Source organism: Mesoplodon bidens, assembly GCF_964165515.1.
Source record: "Mesoplodon bidens genome assembly, chromosome: 4".
Classification (NCBI taxonomy): domain Eukaryota; kingdom Metazoa; phylum Chordata; class Mammalia; order Artiodactyla; family Ziphiidae; genus Mesoplodon; species Mesoplodon bidens.
This window is the reverse complement of record NC_138160.1, coordinates 92,437,802-92,461,597: the sequence shown is the minus strand read 5'-3', so window position 1 is coordinate 92,461,597 and position 23,796 is coordinate 92,437,802. Positions and strand designations below refer to the sequence as shown.

The following is a 23,796-nucleotide window of genomic DNA, read 5'->3' as shown; positions in this document are numbered from 1 at the left end:
AGTAGCTTTCAAGGAATTGGCCGTTAAAATATACCTTAGCAGGAAACAAAAAATCAGTACTATGTTCACTGGAAGAAAAGCATATAAAAGGAGAATTGCTGATCCCTAATGGACCTAATAATTTCATGAGTGTGGAAGTTCCCTTTACTACAAGAGGAGTAAAAATAATGAACTGTAGAGGGCTGACCTCTAGCCTCTACCAGGTGGCTCCTCACAGTGAAATATACTGGGCCTAATGATACCACTCTACTTCTTGAGTGTGTAATTCCCACTAGGGGTCTCTTGGAATCCACTGACAACCTCAAGTATAGAGAAGGGAATACTGAGGAAAAATCATTCCTATTAATCAGTACTATTTGTTATGCAAACAAATAAATGATACTGTGATCTGTAACTTTCTAAATCAATTAGATTATGTGAACAACATAGTCATGAGTATTCTTGCTAACATTTTCTAAATCAAAAGCAATATATAAATCATACTGGTGGCAATAGTGTTAAAACTGTTATTCTGTGGATATTGTGTTTGTAATGTGGGATATTCTAATTCTATCACCCCCTGTATCCTTCAGAACCAAGATTCTCAATGTGGAAGAAAGAAAACCACATAGTCCTAAACCTGAATTATAAATATTAACGTTAATTTATGTATATATAATGAAAAAGCCTAGAAACAATGGCAAATCCTGTCTCAACGAGCACCACTGGGCCCAAATTACAGTCTTGAAACACATTTACCACTAAAGAAAACCAGGACTTTTTGCAGAAACGGCTGATCCTCAGTCTAGGGTAGGGAAGGTATAAGGAGAGCCCAGAATATCTTAACAAAGTAGATAGCAAGGAAGCTATCAGAGACTAGTACGGTCATTTATAAAGGATTTAGGAGCCAACCTGAAGAGCATCCTACTGGCCAAAGATGTGGGAATGAAGCTAACAACTGGGCCAGTATTCAGAACTAGAAGAGAAGAGGAACTAGGCTTTGGGAAGTGTCAATATTTAATGGACAAGTAGAGAATATTCCACTAGAGAAGAAAGACTAAGAGGCAAAGAGAAAAAAAAAAACATAGAGGATGTTATATCATGGAAACTAATGGAAAAAAATGTTTCAAGGACAGAGTGGTCATCAGCATCAAATATTTTAAGAATTCAAATAAGATGAGAATTGAAACACATCCAATGGATTTAGCACTCTGACACCCTTAGCTGGGTCTGTGGTACATTGGTATATGGCTCAACTAAAATATATGAATGCGATATACAAAATGTCATAGTGCTAGACATGTGATTTATACGGCAAAACATCTCTGAGACAAGTATGATTCAATCGTGTGTGTGACACGTGTGTGTTGGGGTGGGGGGAAGGAGTGAAAGATTTACAGAGAAAATTAGGCCAACTAAGCCAATCTGCTAAGAAAGCCTGATAAACAGCAAGACAGTAATTCATAAAAAATAAAGACCAAACTCAAGTCTGGATGTTTCAACTCTGCCAAAAGTGTGAAACATTTTGAGGATACATAGAGATACTAAACGTGCTTTTAAATACACGAGAATAGTAAAATGGACCCAAAAATCTATTCCTGATATAACCTACAGGAAGAGATAGTTCATAAGTATAAAGGTAAAAAAACTTAGGTTTGAAGAATGGAGTAACTCCGATTCAGGATAAATGTATAAAGGGAAAAGTTCCTTGTGAGTATACAATTTGTCTCCATGCGTGTGTGTGTGTGTGTGAATATATTTCTTTAGGAAGACTACCATCCTACCAAACCATTATTCCATCACCTCTGGACTGTCATATCACAAAAGATTGCTAATCGGTTGGTCTTCCTGCCTCCAGTTTGTCTTCTTTCCAATCCATTCTTCTAAAAGATGTCTAATTTATACTGTTGTGCTAGTGGCACTCTGGCTAAGAAATCTCCAGTGGCTCCCACCACCTACCAAAGACATTTCAAAGCCTTCCAGCATAGAGGTCTATTCCAAAACTTCATGTTGATGCTGCTGCTCATCTGAAAAACTTGTCATTTCCTTTATATGTGCCATTTCCTCCATCTGTTGAAATCAGAGTGATCATTAAAATCCAAGATGAAACATATCTATTAATGGAGCGTTTCCTGTTCATCTCCTCTCTGATTACTCCCTTTTCTGGATCCTTCTATTATTTGTTCTGCCTTTTTAATGGAATTTATAAGATATAGCTTTATTTCATGTTTATCAGAATACAAAGTTTACCTCTCCCTACTAAATTTCATATTCCTTCAAGACAGGGTAAACATCTTACTCTCATGTGTATATCTCATAATAAGCAGTAAAAAGCTTGACTCTGTACCTGATGGATAAAGCCTTATTAAAGTGAATAAACAATATGTGTATAATGAGAGAAGCTAAATTTTAAGAGGTTCCTTGGAAGTAGACATAGAGTATACTTAGAGAACCAAAAGTATCTGACTACTCATGAATATTATCAATTCATCTTGATTCCCCAAAGTTAAATGTAAACCCTAAAAGACAGCTTGATAACCAGATGCCCAGATAAAGATAACAGCCAGTCAGTAAGCCACCTGATGTACGGAACCACGCAATACTCATCTTTGATTCCCAATCAATGTTGCATTGGACCTGGCAGACAGTTGGACATCAGTAAGTGATATTTATTTAGAAAACTGATTAATTAACTCACTCAACTATCTACTGAGCATATCAATGTTCTAGGGGTGTTCTTGGTGCTTTGGTTACAGCAGTATATAATTAGAGGCAAGATCCTTGCCTTCATGGGGCTTATATTCTCAAAGCACCTTGACAAGCAAAACAAAGAGATAAACAAGAAAATTTTCAGGTAACTATATGTAACAGAAAGGACAGCGTCCTGGGGATTGAGATCCAGTGGGAGAGTGGTAAGAGGTGAGAGGTTAGGTGGATGAGGTAGGCAGAGTCTAAAGTCTATTGGGTTTCGAGGGTCACAGTTTGAAATTTATTTTTAGTATACTGGGAAGCAATGGGAGAGTTTTACAGATATTAGAAAGAACGATTTGGTTTAGTTTACATTTTTAAAGGCTTACTCTATGTAAAAAATAGATATTAGAGAGGCAATAAAAACTGCTGTAAATCCAGCTGAGATGTGAGAGGCTGGCTTGGAATTGGGTTGAGACAGATAGAGAGGGCAATGGTGATGGGGTTTGGTGAAGCAGGCTAGTGCGGGAGCAATATGGCAGGAAAGAAATGGATCAGTGAACAAATGTGGCAATACAAACGAAGATAAAAGTGAAGGAATGAATCACAGTATTTCCTAAAGAGCTCAAGTTATTCATTGTCCCCAAACAGCTTTTACTGACCACTCGACTTGAGGCAGGAGATAGATGGGCCCCTGGGGCAAACAACTGGAATTTGTTCTCTGTGGACTGATACTCCAAGACAAAAAGAGCAGGACAATTGAGGGAGAAGGCTGGGCCCTGCCCAAGAAGATAAGAGACCACATATTTCTCATTCTCAAAGTCAGGAGACCTCCCCAACTACACATGCGCAGAAAAGCTCCTTAGAGGTCAAAAAGTGAGGGGGAGCTACCCCATAGTAAGTGATGCTAACTACGCACAGACCTCTTCGGTAGAGTCCATCTTGGCTAACAGATGCGCATGCACACATGGGAGGATCCTGAGATAAACCAAATACGGACTGTGAACCAGGCAAATCAAAATAACTGGCCAAAGAAACCCAGAAGAAATGCCCTATATAAGAGTTTTAAACAGCCACGAAGGCGTGACTCTCTCTCTGAGCCCACCTGTGTGTCTGTCCACACGTACTGTACTCTTTTTTCCTCCTAATAAACACACTACTTGTTTCACTACTTTCCATCTTTGTGGGAATTCATTTTCTGCAAAGCCGAAGAGCCAGGGCCTTGTCACTGACCACTGGTCTAGTGGCTAGGATTCGGTGCTCTCACTGCCGATACCCAACCCCAATCTTTGGCCAGGAACCTAAACCCTGCTTCAAGTCACTGCAGGCCAAGGCCACCCGAGATCAAACTCAGTACCCTGACTGAGCTCCTATCTTTCCTTTATCTTCCCCAATGCACGCAAACTTTATATAAAATGTCAGGTCACAAATTATGATATATGTAATATAATTTAAAAATCAGTATTGCCTTGAGATCACTAACTGTATTTATGAAATTGATTTCACATAACAGGCATGGGAAACTAAGTCAAACACCGTTTCCACCAAGTGAAAAAGAAAAATCATCTGATGTAGTCAAGAATCACTCCTGAAAGTGTACCTTCTAGAAAGATGGTGATGGTGAACTATGATCTCTTTGTGTTGTCTTACTGACTGCTACCCTTTCTTTTTGACTTATAGGCCTTCTGGTTTAGTATGATTCATTTATTCTAGAAACAACCCGGCTAGGGTGCTAAATTACTATTTTCTATGCTGCAAAAAAGACTTACCCTAATGGGTACTTCCACAGGAAAGAGAAAGCAATAATACAAATCAATCAAACCAAAAATATTTGCCTGTGTGATAAATGCATTCACCGTATAATAAATAGAGAGTCAGAAGGAAGAAAAGAGTGATAATTGCAAAGCATTTATTTTGAAGTGTTTTTTCATTTCTCCTCAAAAGGACATAACCTAAGAGGGAAATTATTCACAACTGTAGCATATTATTAGGCTAAATATATATAAATTGTATTAATAATGATACCTGCCCTACTGCACAACCCATTTCACTGTTATTGATGGAATATGAAAAGCCACATGAAAGCAAGTTAAGTGGGTCATTATTTACCTTTTAGATTATGCTTATCCATCTGACCAAGATGGACTTAAAGTTGTCTGACTAAACTTTAGACAGGTTTCTTCCTGACTATAGTCTCCTGACCTCCCTTTCCTTAGAGAATTTACTTTAGAAAACTGTCATTTATAATTTTTTCCTCTGCCCCTTTGAGATATAAATCTTCTATAACCCAGGAATGTCTTTCTTTGTCCAGGACAGGGGAACTATCCCTTTGAAATGTAACCATCAAGAAAGATAGCATCCTTATCTTCCAGTCTCTGTGTGAAGGTAGGAGCCTAACTTCCGTAAGCACTGATTAGCAGATACAGATGGCCTAATCACATTCACTGACCAATCTCCCCACTAGTGTCTTCCAGTACTTTTCCACTAGCTCAACTCAGCACTTAAAAACATTCCTGCCTTTTATTTCAGTGGAGTTGAATTCAAGCTGAACTAATACGATAATCTCTCGCCTATTACAATAATCTCTCTCCCCTATTGCAGTTGTCTTGTATAAAGTCTTCTTTGCTGGTTTAGCTGGTTGGGTGAAATTTTTCTTTAATACAACAAAGTTGCAGAAGGAAGACCTAAGTTGGGTCTTCACAGCCCATGAAGATATAGTGGTGGAGTGAGGAGCCCAGGAATCCGTGGAAGGTGCTAATAAGTGGATACAAGAATGAACCTGCAGAACTAAGACTCCTAAACTGTTAAACTATCAAGGATAAGGGCCTCTCTTTAATGCCTTAGGCTATATACCTTGAAAAAGGGAGATACATTGTTCAAGTTTTGACTCTGGACAATGGTTAAACATGTGGGGAAAATAAATACTTTTAAGAAGGGCACAGTGCCAGTCACTCAGATTGGTACATATTCCAGTCCCAGAGAGCTTAAGCTGGTTCACAAGAGGAGAAGGTCTGTAAGGAACAGTAAGTCATGGGATAAGGCCTTATTACTGAAGGGATAAGAGGTAAATTCTGCTTGTGATCAATGCATAAATTGGAAGAGAATGCAACACAAGTGGGGGGAGCATTCCCCCCAACTTTTGCACAGTAAATGTGGGAAGCAAATAGAGTGACTCTCTCCCAGTGTTAGCACAAAAAAGACCTCACTATGGTGACATGAAAGGCAGTTGCCAAAGGTAGAAGATGAAATCTCAAGGATGATCAGGTGAGGAAGATGAAGACAATTATTATTGTGATTGTTTGTGACAAAGTTGTGAGTTTTAGAACAATCAGGAAAAACTTCACCATGTATGACAATGAAACTGTATCACAGAGAATGAACAGAGGTTCATCATATGACAAGGTCTGACAAAAGGCATTCTGAGAAGAGTGACAGTGCATTTTAGGATGGAGGTGCCAAAAATTAAGCTGGCAGCCAATTTACATATCCAAAAATGCAGGGAGAGATCAGATTGCAAAATGTCTTAAGAACCATAATTGAGATGATCAGATTTTAATTAGAAAGATATTTCCGATTTTATAAGGACGGTAAATGTTAAGGGGAAGAAATTAGGGATCAGGATACATGTTAGAGTACCAGTGAAGTAATAATCCAAGTGTGAAAGACTGAGGGCTTCAACAAAGTAGTGGCAGTAGAGATACAGGGAAGTTTCTGGACTTGAAGGATCTTCAGGGTTAGGAAGTTAGAGAGTGAACTGAGAGATAATAAGGATCTCGAACAGAGCCAAGGAAGAGATTGAGATTAATCACATGGGAGCTTGGTAGTGTAAAAGCAGGAATATAGGGAGAGAAATGGGAATTTTTTAAGGGAGATAAAATATTCAGATTGGAAAATCAGGCCTACAGGTCAGAAGAGAGTTGGATGCTATAGATACATATTCAAGACAAGAATACTGAGTTATAACCAAAAATGTTGTCACATACAAGATCACTGAGCAAGAGCTGTAGAGGAAGACAAGAAGGCTGAGGGTGTAGCTTGGGGGAAGCCTACACTTCAGGAATAGACCAAGAAATAAACAACAGTGAAGAAGGGAGAGAAGGGCCAGTGAGGTATGAAGGAGATTTTACCAGAAGACATGGTACAAGTGGAACCAAAGGAAAATATTTCCAAAAGTTTTGATGATCAAAGCCATCAAATGCCAGAAAGAAGTCAATGAATATAAAGACAAAAATTCTGTTGAACTTGGCTAATAAAAGGAGACCTTAGTGTTTAAGTTTTAGTTGACCTAGTAGGACAGAATCAAGATTGATCTAGACAGAGAATGGGAGACCAAGATGAGGAGAAAACAAGTGGACTGACTTCTCCTTTAAAAATCTTTTCAGCTATTATTTATGATGATATCAAAAGAATTTTTTTAAAACCTCTGCAATTATTAGTTTATTAGTATCATCCAGGACTCAGATGTTCAGTATTCCTCCTGAAATTACATAAAACAAATGCAAATGGAAAGAGTCCAAGTCAAAATTATATAACAAAACAGCATTCCATCACAAAAGCGTGTAAAATTACAAGAACACTATTTTAAAACACTGGCACTTTAAGAGAACGATAATCTCAAAAACCACAAAATTGCCAAATTGTTCCCTGAACTGTTAAGCAGATAAACATATGACCCTGATGAATGAGCTTGAGTTTTGTAAAGAAAAATCAACTTCAAATAAATCAGGTAATTCATAGTGAAATACAAAGTTTGTCTTCTTCCCTCATGTCTATTTCATTTATAAAGGGGCAAACCATAATATAGGAAAATATACCTGATTTAAAATGTGGTATACAATTTTAAAAGTTGGCCCAATTAATTAAAAATACCTTTAATGGAGGATCTCAAGTTTCCTAAACAATCCATATTTAGATAAATAGGAGAAGACATTTACAGCCAGCACTTTTTCTCCAGAGCCTTTGTTGGGACTAATATCAACAACAACAAAAAAAAACGTAATATGGCAGTCTTATATTTTAAGCTCATGCTTTTGGGGATACATTCTCAGTCTTAAACGTGTGAACTGCAAATATAACTGCCATTACATCGTAACGGGAGTTAAAGGATGTAGAGTCCTCATGTAAAGATTAGAACATACTCTTCTATTAGTCCTTCAAGGACAGACTTTCAAAATGTTTGATTCTAATAATCCCGTGCTGTGAGTAGATTGGTTACTCTTCACTTTGTAAATGAACCTGGGCTATGTGAAATCTGACATTAACCGATCAAGATTTGAGTTTCAGTTATGGATGAAAACTGTCTCAATTAAACTTTTATTACCCTCATCATGAGTATGCAGGGTGTGTACACAAAAGCTTTTTATCAGCTAACTATACGAAAGATAAACACTGTAATAATTCGTGTGATCCAAAATGGGCAAAAGCAAAAGACTAGCTTCCCCTTAAGAAGAAAATTTTCAGACCTATGAAAAGGACAACAATACTAATAAAAAAAAATTGTATTTACTTAGAAGCATTCAGAATGTCAACAAAACAGCTGCAACTTTTTCTCTTTTTTTTTGCAATTACAGAGTGGTATTCAGTTAACAGAACAACAATTATTTCGTATAAGCTGCATCAGAGACAACTGAAGATGAAAAAACTACCATCCCCATATATAACTAATTTGTGCTGTGCACCAACAAGAACCTGCTTTAAATTTCCATGCCAATTTACAACCCCCATACTGTACCAGGCAAGGTTAGTGGCTATTGAAAATACCACCAGGACAGGGTTATCTAAAGACACATTCGGTAGTGTGTTAACTATACAAAAAAAGACACTGTACAGTTTAAAAACAAATCTTACACAGCCTTACATTTCAAGTTTTTTCTTTAAAAGGAGTGAGTTGTATACAGGGGGGTTAAATGCTTTATACACAAGAAAAAAAAACTGCGCTAGAACCAACTTATTCATCATCATCATCTTCTTCTTCCTCTTCATCCTCTTCATCTTCCTCCTCCTCCTCATCCTCAACTTCCTCATCTTCCTCCTCTTCCTTCTTTTTCTTTTTTCAGCCTTGACAACTCCCTTTTTTGCTGCATCAGGCTTCCCTTTAGCTCAGTATGCAGCAATATCCTTTTCGTACTTTTCCTTCAGTTTAGCAGCCTTTTTCTCATAAGGCTGCTTGTCACTTGCAGCAGTGTTATTCCACATCTCTCCCAGTTTCTTTGCAACATCACCAATGTATAGGCCAGAATGTTCTCCTTTGATTTTTGGACGATACTCAAAACAAAACAAGAAAAAGGCCGAAGGAGGCCTCTTGGGTGCATTGGGATCCTTGAACTTCTTTTTTGTTTCCCCTTTAGGAGGGATATAAGTTTTCATTTCTCTTTCAAAATGGGCCTTGTCCGCCTTTGCCATGTCTTTAAACTTTCCTTTCTCTTTAGCAGACATGGTCTTCCACCTCTCTGAGCACTTCTTAGAAAACTCTGAGAAGTTGACGGAAGCATCTGGGTGCTTCTTCTTGTGCTCCTCCTGGTAAGTTTGCACAAAGAATGCATATGATGACATTTTGCCTCTCGGCTTCTTAGGATCTCCTTTGCCCATGCTTAATTATTTTTCCTCCGCGAGGCACAGAGTCACCCAGTGCCTGTCCGGCTCTCACTTGCCCTGGCGCTGTCTCTATGGAGTTCAATGTACTGCAATGGCTGTGAGAGCAGGAGCCAGCCCAAAAGAATTTATAGACAATGTACAAGGGTATGTAATTGATATGTTCTTGCAAAATGGCTTATAAATTGAGTTACTTTCTCCTTAATTCATCTAAAGTTTTCAGGAATACTTTGTCACTTTTGATCGATCTTAAATTGGCATTGCTTCCTAACACATGAGTTTTATATTTTTCTATTTCCAGATCTGTCAATTTGTTAATGATCTGTAAAAACCCACTTTCACACCCTAAAGGAGTTCACTCTTACATGAATGTCACAGGAAATACTTTGATAACATGAACTCTCTTGAAATACTTTTTTTTTTTTTTTTTTTTTTGCTGTACGCGGGCCTCTCACTGTTGTGGCCTCTCCCGTTGCGGAGCACAGGCTCCGGATGCGCAGGCTCAGCGGCCATGGCTCACGGGCCCAGCCTCTCCGCGGCATGTGGGATCTTCCCAGACCCGGGCACGAACCCGTGTCCCCTGCATCGGCAGGCGGACTCTCAACCACTGCACCATCAGGGAAGCCCTGAAATACTTTTAATAAGTTTTATACAGTGGAAATTTTGTGAATCACATTTTCTTAATGGAAATCAGAACAATTAGGAGATCACACATATGGCTATGGTATATAAAAAATTACAACATCTTCTAATCACTTGGAGCAATGCATGTGGGTCACTGTAATGACCTGGTGAAGAGAATTCAGGGCAGTATACCTTTACCTATCCTCCAGAGACCACAGATCCCTGTTACTTCCAATGGATTGTCAGAAACGTGCCCATTTCTCCTTCAGTATTCTTCCCATGGATACCATGAGTACCATAAGAACATCCTATTTGGGTACGCAGGTCAAAATCACTTTTTCTTTCTTTTCTATACTTCAAATCAAATTACACTAAGGGAATCCATTAGTTGCTGCAATTTTTCCCTGGACTGCACTCAGTTTTAAAAGAATAATTAGTCAGTATCAAAATATATATGGCTATATATGGGGTATGTGTGTGTGTTTGTGTGTGTTCTAAAGATGAGAAAACTTACTTTAAAACGAATCATTTTGCCTTTACACTATTAGCTTTAAAATTACTTAGTTCCTGCAATACTGCAAATTCCAATCCATTACCCACATATCCAAAAATACACTGGAGGAGGTTGGTATTTTAAGTGGTGTAAAACAGTGTTGTGGTAACTAGGAAATGAGCTTTTAATTAGAACACCATCAGAGACTCCAAATGATCATAAGATGATGATGCAATGAATCTATAAATGCAAAGCTTCTGAGACTACAAAGATAAATAATGGGGACTTTACAAATACAGCTTGGGGCTCTGGGGATGCAAACACACAATTCAGCTCTTGTTTTCATTCCCAAGACAGGCTGAGCTAAGGTGCTGTAGAAATTGTTACTCTAAAAGTGGGCAATAGAGGTCTTAGGGAACTTTAGATAATGGCTTTTTAAAGGCTCTGCTGCATTTACTCAAAACTCTGACCTAGCTGAAGTTGTTGGCAAAGATAAGCAGTTTGGTAAACTCTACCAAGAGATACACAGAAAATTAGAAAATCAGCTTACTCCACACAAAAATAAACTTGCTGGGCATGAGTCCAAGATTACCCACTCAGATTACAATAAAGACTGCTACAAACATTTTCTCTTTGTAAGGAGAAATATAATTGCTTGGTACTTGGAAAGAAGTTTTCTACCCACAGCTCACCAAGTGAGTAGATCCAATGCAGGTAATGAGGGCATGGGATGGGCAGACCAAAGTTATTTGTAAGACACAGGAACCAGGCCCCCTGGCCATCAAGAACAGCTCAGATAACATTCAGCTATGCTATTAGACCATCAATAAATTCAGTCAGGAATGTACTTCAGTCACACCAGGGAATTCCAGTAATCAGCCCCAATTTAGAAGACATAAAAAACTGCTCTATTTTTTTTTTCAAAGTTCTAAGTAAAGGCTGGACAAAGGTCAGCTTTAGGAACATTGAGACTTCATTGGATTCTTTTGCAGTCACTGAGCTCACTGCAGTGCTATTGCCACATGGTGCTTCAGGTTTCCCCCTAGCACCTGATGTGGGCCCCATCAAAGTCAACACAAGTAATTACATAGGGTATGGAAATAAGCCCCCAAGAACCAGAACCCCAGAGAAAACCAGGGAATTGAGACCAGTACCTTCATTACTCATAATTAGCTTTATTTTTACCACCATCACCCAAAGAATTGTAGATGCCAATGTTGATGCAATGCTGAGGTATTAGCAGTGGCAATCCCTTGCCCTGTAGATGCTGGCGATCAAAGGTGATAAAGAGTAGATGGGATGAGCAGATGTATTTATGAGAAGGGATTTCTGAATCCTGATAGAAACTGACCTCTTGGTCCTTCAGTTTCTCTCTTAAAATGTTAATTCTACATATCTTACATGAACATCATCTCTGCCACACTTTAAAATTTGTATTTTGATGTTAATATCATCAGTTCATGTCATCACAGAGTGAGGAGTTAAATGAGGCCAACAGATCTATTCCCTGTGTTTTATCAAGGGTGTCAACCCTGCTCACAATCTAGAAAAGGATTCTGAGCAGACCTGGGATCATCTTACAGCCCACACTGCAATGGTCACATTGCAGCAAACTGCCTCCTGGAGGGTCTGCCCACAATGACCTCCTTTTGGGTCTCACATGCTCCCCACCCTAATCCCCATTTTCTGTCAGCTTCTCTTTTTGTGTCAAACTCATAAAATGAGTTAATAGGATGCAGCAACATATCTAGTTATATCCCAGGAGGCAGAACTAAAGCACTTGCCCTCAACTTCCAAAACAGACCTTTGACTATGTTTGAGAACAAAATTGGAGTCCCTTCCATCTCTATGTGCAGCAATAATCTAGAGGAAGATCATTTATTCTGGGCTTCTATTTTTCGTAAGCCAGATTCAATGTTCCAATCTTAAACTGACAGTTTTACCAGAGTTCTATATCTGAGAACCATAGGACTTCTGAAATGTTTTCTAGGTGAAAAGAAAATATTTATATATAACATAACAAGCAATTCATTATTTAAGTAACTGACATTTATTTGAAAATTATTCAAATAATGAATTGACCTGTCATTATGTAGCTTAATGGAGTTGATAATGACAAAAGCCTTGTCTGAGATGAAGAAATATCAGTGTGCATATATATAAATTAGAATATAAAATTAGAAAAGTAAAGTGGCCATTTCTGGCACACTTATTTTTTAAAAATAAAAAATGTATAAAATCTCAATAGCTTCTTAATAGCTAAATCTTTTTAATCGTCCATAAAATTAAATAAATACTATCAAGATCATTGTAGTTAAGCGTTTTAGCAAATGTGCCATGTTCATTTCTGTTCTTTTTCTTTTTCTAAAATATCATATTTCACTCTCATCAACATTGAAGCTGTTGACTATTTTGACATGGCACTGCGTTCCCCTTTTCTGCTTCTTTTTGATGAATAGTAAATAACGGAACATAAAACATTATTGGAGGTCTCCAGGTGACAGGACTGAGAAAAGCAAATGCTGACCATCTGTTGAGGCAGAACATCCCGGCCCTGTCCGGAATTGGAAGTGACTCACTCTCCTCCCAGGCTTCTAGGGCAAGTGGGCAGGCAGCACCTGCGGTTGGTTTGGGATATCTGCTCAAAAAAGGCACATGAGCACATGGCTCCAAGGCTGTTCCATATGCAGCTGCCAGAACCCAAAGGTGCTTCTGGAGGAAGATGAAAGGCAGGAGTGGTGGTGCAGAAGAGGCACAATGAAGTATCTCCCATGCAGAAATGAGTGTCCACCTCCACATCAGAGACTAAGACATTACCAGCGTGAATGTGTGTGTGTGTTGCTATAAACTAGTTATTTAATCAGCAAAGGCCAAATGACAAAGAAATAAGTCTCTGTAGACAAGGAAACAGGCTTAACAAAAATTAGAAAGCTAATACAAATGCAAATACAATTTACAGCCTTATATCTCTTTATACATTGTCTATGCAGAGCTCTCACAAATACAGGTAGCATCATTTGCTATTGCTAAGTAGTTGTAAGACTGGTGAAAATTTGTAGACTACTGGAATTATTTTTCTAGTCCATGCAATGCTACATTAATAACTATCATTATGTTAGGGGAAAGTTCCTTATCCAGTCCTTATTTTGAAAATCAGTAGAATCAAAGGTAAAAGAATTTCTCCAGAAAAAAACCCCAAACAAACCTGTAGCAAGTCACAAAATATTTAGTCAAAGTTTTTCTAGCAAGTTCTTTTTATAAGCACCACATCACAATTAACTTACTATTGCAACATTATTATTTTTTAGGTACTAGCCTATTGCTAAGAATGTCATTATAGATTTTTAAAATTAAGTATTATGTATACATTCTTATTGAGACCTATAAGTAAGGCTCATAGAATTTTGTTACACTAACCATTAGTGTAACCATTAGTAACCACAGTTCCCCAAAACTGTTTTCAGTTTAAAGTGGTTAAATGGAGAGCTCCAGGGAAAATATATAAGAAAATGCTGGTCTTGAATGTATCATGAAGGCCTAAATAAGGAAGTAGTCTTATTTGTGTTCTTCCACACTTACCCATACTAAACAAAAATATGTAAGAAGGCACTTACTCTTTCTGGCTTTACAATATGCCATACTATTTACAGCATGAGCCCAATATCTCTATGTACAGATGGTACTTCAGCAGCCAACGATCAGAGTCCCCACATGAATCAACTGAAGAAGCCAATACGAATGACGTTGACAAAGTTTAAAATACACCTCCAAATAGATCCATTCTTGGAAAATGTGTGACTACAGACTTGGGGAGTAATTCCCAGAGTTGTCATGAATATGATGGTTCTTTGGCATTCTACAATGATGACTATGTCTTGGCATCCCATAACTCTCTGCCCTAGCCCAGATGCTTTCTGTTATGCTAACATGAATCAAGAAGTAATACAAGCATAAAGAAAAAGAAAATGTACATATATGCAAGAGTTTGGACTCATAATTATTCCCTGCTCTCTCCCATCAAATCTGAGTTCATTAATGGCAAGGAGACATGAACACTGAAGACCTGGTGAACCCCAAACTCACTGCCACAAAGTCATATACTTACACCACACAAAATGAACTAGAAAAGTATGAGCTGCCTCAATGTACATCTGTACCAGGAAGCCTTCACTGATGAACACATTGAAATTTCCATTCCATCACAGTTATGTATCACATTCTTACTTATTTAGATTTGATATTTAGAAGCATTTAAAGGGAAGGACAGACTAGGCAGAAAGGACAAAAATTAAAAGCAAATGGAGAATTAAAGAAAAGCACAGGGCTTCCCTGGTGGTGCAGTGGTTGAGAGTCTGCCTGCCGATGCAGGGGACACGGGTTTGTGCCCCGGTCCGAGAAGATCCCACATGCCGCGGAGTGGCTGGGCCCGTGAGCCATGGCCGCTGAGCCTGCGCGTCCGGAGCCTGTGCTCCGCAATGGGAGAGGCCACAACAGTGAGAGGCCCACGTGTCACAAAAAAATAAAAATAAAAAAAAAAATAAAGAAAAGGAAAGCACAGACACCAAAAAAATCACAGATACGGCTGTAATTAATCAGCCCTGCCTTCCTTCTAGACTAGTGATGCAGTGGGCATGGCAAACACACTGAATGTGTCTTGTTAGGTAGTTCCTCTCTGTTATGGTCTTGGAGGTTTTTTTTGTTTTTGTTTTTAAATTACTACCAGTGCACTTGTATATTTCCAAGATCAACTTGGACACCCAAGTAGACAATACCTCTGCTGGACTAAATGACCCTGGAGAAAGAATTCAAAAAAGACACCTATTCCTCTGGAATGAAATGTCTTGGCCAGTGCAGAATGGACTGGATGTCACTTTTTTGGTCAAAAGCCTTTGTGCAGTGTACAAAAGATTGCTGAAGAGTAAAATATAAGCAGATTATTAACAACGCAAGAACCTTTCTTCTGGTAATAGAACCTCAGGAAAGTGCAGCTAAGAGAAGTGGAAAGTATAAAATGCAGCTACCCACATTATACTTCTTAAAGATACAGAAATGTCCACCACTCTAGAAGCTCAAGTTTTATCTAAGTTCAGTAGGCAACAGCAAAGAATGTCCAAGAATTTACAAAGCGAAGGTAGTTGTCGGGCTGACAAAAGTCACACTTCACTGAGGGGTGGGAAGTGCTAGACAAAGAGGATGAAAAATATGCGAAAGCTCAAGGAAAGGGCTCAGTATTGCCTGGCACAGGAATCGAAGGTCAACGTGGAAGATAAAATGGTAGTCAGGACAGAAGATAATGGTGATTGGGAATGGAAAACTGAAAGAAAAATGAAGAGAGAGATGGTAAAATGGGATCCAGGTGAGCATAGAAAGTATGAAGAATGAAGCAGATATGAGGAAAAAGAAGTGAATGTTGAAGCGATGGAGACACTATATGAAGAGGCAGCAGTATACTGGGAAATGGCATTGAGCCTTCAGTTATGTGTGCATCATTCTAGAAATAAAGTCAGCGCGTAATGAGCCCATAGGCACTGATAATGGATAACAAAAAATAATATGGGTTATCAGCTAAAAGTCACCAATTTTGGTCTTCTGATACTACTTTGAGGCCATTATCAGAAACAAACCTGATTTTTAAGAAAAGCCTGTATAGAATATCTTCTTTCTTTAAAGAACTGCATCATGCCTTCAATCAGGTAGGACCAGCCCAAAGGACTCTCTCCCCCAGCTCTTCACAGTTCCCTGATGGTACAGTCACACCGTACCTCTGAAATGTGAAAGCACTCTGAATTGCCTGTGTCAGGTTCTGAATATCAAATTGGTGTGCTTGGCCAATTTTCTCATAATTTCATTTCATTATATCTTAGATATTTTGTCTGGGACCTAGTAAATTCGACAGGGAATTCACTTCAGAAGAGGCAATGTGGCAGTTTTAAGAAGTATAAGCTTTGGAGTCAGACAGATAACCAGACCATCCTGCACCACGGCGCTTACTGCCAGTGTGACCTGGCAGGTTATTGCTTTCCCCAGGCCTCAGTTTCCGTGGGTTAATAATGCCCACCTGGCAGGTTATTGTGAGAGTTGAGGACAATAAAGATAAACATGCCCAGCTCATAGTACATACCTGTTAAAGGTCAGCTGCTATTGCTGTATGTGATTTTGTCTACTCAACAAAAGAACACATTAACTATGTTTTTATATTTTATATAAATTATATAAAAGCATATTAAAATCAGTCAACAATAAATATATTTGTAAATTTATAAAACATTAACATTAACCTTAACCCTAAAACAAAGTAACTGTTTGGGGAGATAAATAATTAGATGAAAACAATTATACACATATACAAATACAAAAAGAACTGAGTATAACGTGAATAGTGATCATTTCTGAGTAATGGGATTAAAAGTAATTTTTATTGTATCATTTCCAAAACTTCTACACTCAAAACAAATTTATGCTATAATTTAGATATTTAATACATTTAAACATATTAATTTGTAATAAATATAGATACTTTTATATATGTTATATATAAATATGGTAATATTTAGGTTATTCACTTTATAATCTGGGAAAAAAGGTTTTAAAGCCAGCTTTTCTTCAGTTTTCAGGTTATTGTCTCAATCAGAACAGGCAATTTCAGGACCGTCTCTGTCCTCAAGAAGAAGAAGCCTTTTAGGGGGCTTCCCTGGTGGCACAGTGGTTGAGAGTCTGCTTGCCGATGCAGGGGACACGGGTTCGTGCCCCGGTCCAGGAAGATCCCACATGCCATGGAGCGGCTAGGCCTGTGAGCCATGGCCGCTGAGCCTGCGCGTTCGGACCCTGTGTTCCGCAACGGGAGAGGCCACAACAGAAGAAGAAACCTTTTAAGTTTTACAAGGTTGGGCTTTACCCCAACTTCTAGACTGGTGGCAGCTTTAAAGCCTCTTTTTCTTTATGACAGTGAGGAAACGAACAGGAAATTAATATGGCCACTTTTCCATGCCTACACACACAAACTGGCTTTTAAGTATTCTGGTTGAATTCAATCAAACTTGCTATTTTAAAACAATAGTTTCTTCAGATTCAACTAGTACCTTTCTAATAATATCAGACTTTAAATTTTGATTTGTTTTCCAAAAATATGTTTACTTATTCACAACATCCATGCAGACAGATTAGGGTGGCCCTCATACAGTAAGCAGCTCAGAGGATTTGGCAGGGATCCAAGATACAGCTCACATGCACAGGGACATGCAGGTGACAATCACATCTGTCTTTCATGCTCCACTGCCTTTCAGGCAAATGGATCTACCCACAACATGATTTGATTACTGGTCATAGTCTTTGGCCAGGACTTTAAGCCACATCCAGACTCTAAACCATCTCTAGACCATGTGATCTTCCATGTGATACGTTACAGGAGAGCAAATCTCAGCTCTGTTTGATCTAATAATTTGTCATCACAATAAGAATGGATTTAAGCAGAGTTAAGGGAAAATATTTTTCTCTTCTAAGAGTCAGGCACAACATATACCAAGCACCACTGAGAGTAAAGCAACATGCTGGATATTGTGAGAGGATAGTAAAGCAAAACAAAAACAAAAACAGAAACACTTTCAGGGCCTTAACATGTCCTGTTTTTTTCTTTCACTTGTTTTCTATGGATTTAAATAATCTCTTAAGTGGAACAACGTTATAGCCTGTCACATTAAAAAGTAAAAGTAATAAAATGAGACACTGTGTCCAGGACATAGAACCTGCTTCATCGAACTGAATGGTTCCCCACAGTGAGAAAATCTCCAAAGGTCAGCAAACAGTTTTAAGCTATTGCAATTTAATATCTGCCAAGGGAAAGTGATGGCTCTGAGCAAATATAAAGATCATTAACCCAAGACTTAATAACCATTCATTTATCTAAAAATATTTCTCAGTCAACTATTGAATTTCCACTTTGTGAAAACACAAAGTGTGATCCCAAAGGGGCTTATAATTTAACAGAGAAAGAGGAGCACACACTAATACATTTAAAAACACAAACAACAGAAACATACAGACAAATAAAATTGCCCATAGTTACAGTAAAACCCTTTTTCTCAGTCATAATTTAATCCGGTGTTTCCCAAAATGTATTCACTAGTACCGTGAGATAGTCTTCAGGGGAACAAAAAAATGTCCCTGATCAAATAAGTCTGAGAAATAGTTCAAAACCACAATGTACTTGAGCACATTAAAGAATGAAAAGTCCTAGAGCAACGTTTAATATAACATTTCTCAAATTTGTTTAAACACAGAACCCTTCTTTGACCTTACAATTATTAACACCTGTGATGGTTAGTTTTATGTGTCAACTTCATTAGGCTATAGTAGCCTGTTATTCAATTAAACGCCAGTCTTGATGTTTCTGTGAAGGTATTTTGTAGATATCATTAACGTCTATAATTAGGTGACATTAAAGTATACGAGGTTACCTTCAATAATGTAGGTGGGCTTCACCCAACCAGTTGAAAGCCCTTGAGAACAAAACTGAGGTTTCCCTGAGAAAGAAGATATTCCACCTCAAGACTACAGCATCAGCTCCTGCCCAAGAGTTTCTAGTCTGCCTTCCTGCCCCACAAATTTTGGGCTTGCCAGCCTCCACATCACATAAGCCAATTCCTTGAAATAAATAAATAATATTTAAATGAGTATTTACTTATATTTTATAATATTTAAAATATTACTTAAAATAAATAATCTTTAAATAAATGTGCATTTGTGTGCATGTGTGTATTAATTACTGGTTCTGTTTCTCTGGCAGAACTCTGATGAAACATCCCAAGGAACTAATGTTTTACATAACTTTCTTTATGGCACGCAATAAAGTCCCATCTTCTACCTCAGTAAAATCATATCTTCTACGGCATAACTGCAATCAGATACCAGGAGCTGTATGCCTGAACCCCACTTAATTTAAGGGACATAATAAATATTGTTAGCTGCTTCTCAGCATCTTTCCTACCAGCACCTACATCCACCTCCAAGTTGGAAATGCCAGAGTCCTAAAAGTAGACCCTGACTAACACTAATCAAAAACTGTAATCTCTTCCCCTTTGTCTCCATGACTTGTTCAAGTATGATGGTAATACAGGCTTAAGTCAATTAATGCACTGACGCCCCTCAACCACGTTGATTGATTCTGCTTTATTAAGTGGTACAAGGAAGTGAAGATCCTTACTGTCCTGGATGATGATGGTTGGTTGCCAACATCAGGACTGAAACTGCTGCATTTTGCTAACATGAGGAAAGCTGGCATGAAGACAAGCCAACAAACTTAGGAGGGCAATGCTGAAAGAAATGAAGAAAAATAAATGTGTTCCAAGTCAAACCACATGTAAAACCTGAACAACCTCTGGACTTTACTTATTTGAGCCAATTAATCCATTTCGTTGTTTAACATAATCTGAGTTGGGTTTCTTTTGGCACTTCGATATATGCTTGCTGAATTGCACCTGCATATAACAGTATCCTAACTAATTAAAGGGAATACGGAAGAGGTAAAAACTGAGTATATAAGAATATAAAAATCTCTGTTTAAGGATAAATGGACTGGGCAGGGCAGCAGAAAAGGGAAAAAAGTTTGCTAAATGATTAGGTCAATACAAGCTTCACGCTACCCAAATGTTCTGAGCAGATGTAAGAATATATATGTCTGGGTAAACCTCAAACATCAAGGCTGCTTAAACACCTTTGAAAATTTGATGAAAGCTATGGTCACTTTCCTCAGAAAAATGATTACATATACAATATTTTGCTTTCAATTTCAGGAGTTTCATATAGTCCTAAAACATAGGCATAGAGGTCTATGGATTAAAGTTAGGAATCCCTGCTCTACATGGTGGCAGGAAAAACTGCCAACATTGATTCTTGTTATAAATAGATATTGAAGAATAGAACTAAAAATGTGGTTTGGCTGAACACAGGTTATACATTGTGAGAACCATTTGCTCCTGGGACTTGTGAGAACCATTTGTTCTGGGACTGATAACACTGTTCACATGATTATGAACACCCAATAGAATCTTATGGTAAGTTTTATTTACATCAGTAAACTTTGTCTATGAATGCTCAGCATTTCATGGCACGCAGAGCATGGTTATCTTATCACTTTTAAAAAAGTAAGGGAAAATTTATCGGCAGACTGACAGGCAGTTAAGAGGTTTAAAAAGTGAGATCAGAGAATCAATTTGGGAGGTGGAAGTCTAGTGGAACTCACCTGTCACTTTTTAATGGAATTATGAGGATAAAAACCAGATTGAAGGGGCCAAAGTAGAAGTTGTTTGAGAGAAATTTAAAAATGGCTGTGCTGACTCATGTCAGGGAAGGCATACTAAGAAAGGAAGACGAGATATAGCATTAAATATTACTAGTGTTGCATTCTTCAGCACAGGCTTAGATATAGGCATGGGAACAAAATAAGACATTGTTGCAATTTTCCCTGTTGTAGATAATGAAAATTTCTGTCGTTTCTATCAACAATAAATAAAAATAGTTTTTTTAGTTAAAGGAATTCAAACCTAACTTGACAGCCTATCACTGTAGTCAGCAAAACTACTGGGGTTAGGAAGAAAAACCAAGAATATTTATTTAATGCAAATCAGATGCTGGCAGCATTAATTGAAATTAAGAATAAATATCCAATATATTCCTGTTATAAATGACTTTTGGAATCAGTAGCATCCCCAGCTATAAGAAAATAGCCTTGGTCTCATGACATGTGCAGGCACCATAACAATACCTCCATGTAATTTTTCCAGTTCCTAAGTAGTGCTAAATATTGGAGTAATATATTAATTCATCTTCTCAAACATTCAATTTTCCTGGACTCAGGAAGAACAAAGAAAGCCTATTTATTTATATTATAGTTTAACATAGGTAGCCGTTTTAAAGTGGATGGGGCACTTACATATTTGACTAGTTTCTTTTTTTTTTTAACATCTTTATTGGAGTATAATTGCTTTACAATGGTGTGTTAGTTTCTGCTTTATAACAAAGTGAATCAGTTATACATATACATATGTTCCCATATTGACTAGTTTCTTAACGAGTTGTGTAAGAATGAGAATCTCAGCCCCCAAAGACCAACAGGAACAGACTGCACTCTGACATGCATGCTAAGACTCTTAAACGTAATTTCAATACATTTAGGGACAGAGGTTCTTTTTACAAGGTGAATGAACACTGCCCAAAATGTGAAAGAAATTAAGTGTAAAATATCCAATGTTTAATAGTTTTGCTGCATTTTAATTTTTAAGACTACATCCTCCGCAAAAAAAAAAAAGCACAACATACAAAATAGAAAATAGTGCCAATTTAAAAATTATAATCTGTAAGAGCTTCTTGGAGATTAAGGAATGTTGTATTCTGAAATAACTCAGGAAAGGTCTAGGAGGAAGAGCTTGGAGTGGCTTAATTTAAGCCCTGGCTTCTTAAATGGCACTCATGAGGGAAGGAAGTGTGTCACAGAGTCAAAGTACAGAAGGCCAAGGTTCTGGCCCACTTCTACTACTAACTAGCTTTGGAGAGCTGGGAAAGACATGTGCCTTCCCTTGGCTTGATTTTCTAAGGTGCTATCCAGCTCTACAGTTCTGAAAATCTAAGTAAGAATCTTAAGAATGGTGTAGATGTACACACATTTTAGTCATATGCACATTTAGTCATGATATTTTCAGTGTTTTTACAATTTGAGGCTTGACAATGCCACCAACAGTGCCCCTTTTTGAAAACAAGAGAGAACCATTATCTATGCCCCTCTCCCAGATATTTGCCTGAATCCTGCCTCATTCTCTCTGAAGCTTCAAAAGATGAAAAGAAAGAAGAAGAGAAAAGACATGGTTGGCCTAGAAGGGAACAGGGACCACCACAGGGCTAGTAAAACTTTCAGTTATATTAACTCAATCAAAATATAACCTATATCCTTAGCAGAGCAGTAAAAAATCTTCCCTCTGCCAGAGCCTGTGCAGGCACATGGGAATGAAACTATCCTAGAAGCACCCCAATCAAGATGCAGAGGCAGGGGATCCTGCTAGCAGTACACCAGAGCTATAGAAGCAGAGTGTAAGACGGCCTTCCTCTGAGTCAGGCAAGGCTTTCCTGTGCTCACACGAAGAAGAAAAAGGTGTTGAAATAGTAGACAAGGAGTGTATGGTGTGAAGGGTGCTCACTGGGGAAAAGACAGTGGAGGTGCTGCATACTGCACACTGAAATGGGGCAGCATGACAGATCCTACATGAGGAAAAATAGCTGGTTGGGCTGGAACCCAAGGTGAGAATGCAGGCTTGGTGAAGGTAAGACAGGAAAGCAACAGGAGCTGTTTTGAAAAGACCTGCTATTTGTGTAAAAGGGTTCCACATCCTGGATGGGGTGCAAAATGTTGAAGGATTCTAAGTAGGGGAGTGGCATAATCAAACTTGGTCTTTGAAAGGTCACCGTCCAAGCGGAGTGGGAAGTGGATGAGTAGAGACAGTATTTAAGATACCAGTGCAGTACTCTGGGAAAGAGTTCCTAATTTATAGAACTAAAAGGTCCAGGACCCCTGATTTAAAATATATTTAAGAGAGGTCACACCGAATGACTTTCATTGAATTGTGCAATATACGTCATGCCAAGAACTTTAGAATGTATGATCTCACTGAATCCTCATAATAAATTTATGAGATTATTATACCTCTTTTGAGACTCAGAATGGATAAGGGACTTTCCCAGGATCATATATCTGTTAAGTGAAAGAATATGTCTTATTAGCAGGGGTGAAGGAAAAATTCAGAATGTCTCCCATGATCCTAGGTAGGGAGCCAAGGTAGATGGTGGTAACATTTACTGAGATGGAATACACAAATAGAGAAGCAGGTTTGGTAATGGCTGTTGGTTGGAGGTGAGTGGAAGATGGAGTCAGTTTGAATAACCTGCATCACAGTTGCCTATATGGTCTTCCAACAGAGAGTTCAGCAGGCCATCTGAAATGAGAGCCATTCCTATTATGAATTATGCACCTACAAGACACAGAAAGAGACCAACTACTATCTAGAGCCTATCTACCTCCATCAAAACAAAAGAGAGTTTTTGACTTCACACCTTCCCCTTAAACACACATCTCCAATACTCTCCATTGTCTAAGCACAAGATTCCAGGGACAGCTTCTACTAGATTCCAAGTTTCTCACCGTCTAGTACATTCCTAATTGCATGATGTATGCTGGCAGTATATTTTTAAAAGAATTTTGGAAAATGACTTAAGATATCCAATCATCTTATATACATATAAGAATTTATTAGTAATAAAATATCTCACAAAGCTTCTCTACAGAATTACAAATAATATGTAGATATTCCTCCCTCCAAGAGGTGGAGCTTAATCACCCTCCCTCCCAAGAGTTGGTTATTTTAGCTTTAGCGACTCAG

At 38.1% G+C, this 23,796-nt stretch overlaps 1 protein-coding gene and 1 pseudogene across 2 annotated transcripts in view; both read right to left on the bottom strand.

The window, feature by feature from the left end:
• The window catches only part of CAMK4 (calcium/calmodulin dependent protein kinase IV), a gene marked incomplete at its 3' end in the record, with an annotated part of 225,076 nt that overhangs the window by 185,259 nt on the left and 16,021 nt on the right, over positions 1-23,796 (bottom strand). The window lies entirely within an intron of this gene.
• LOC308616697 (high mobility group protein B1-like) lies at positions 8,148-9,366 on the bottom strand (annotated as a pseudogene). The gene has a single exon. The product of its transcript is annotated as a high mobility group protein B1-like (transcript).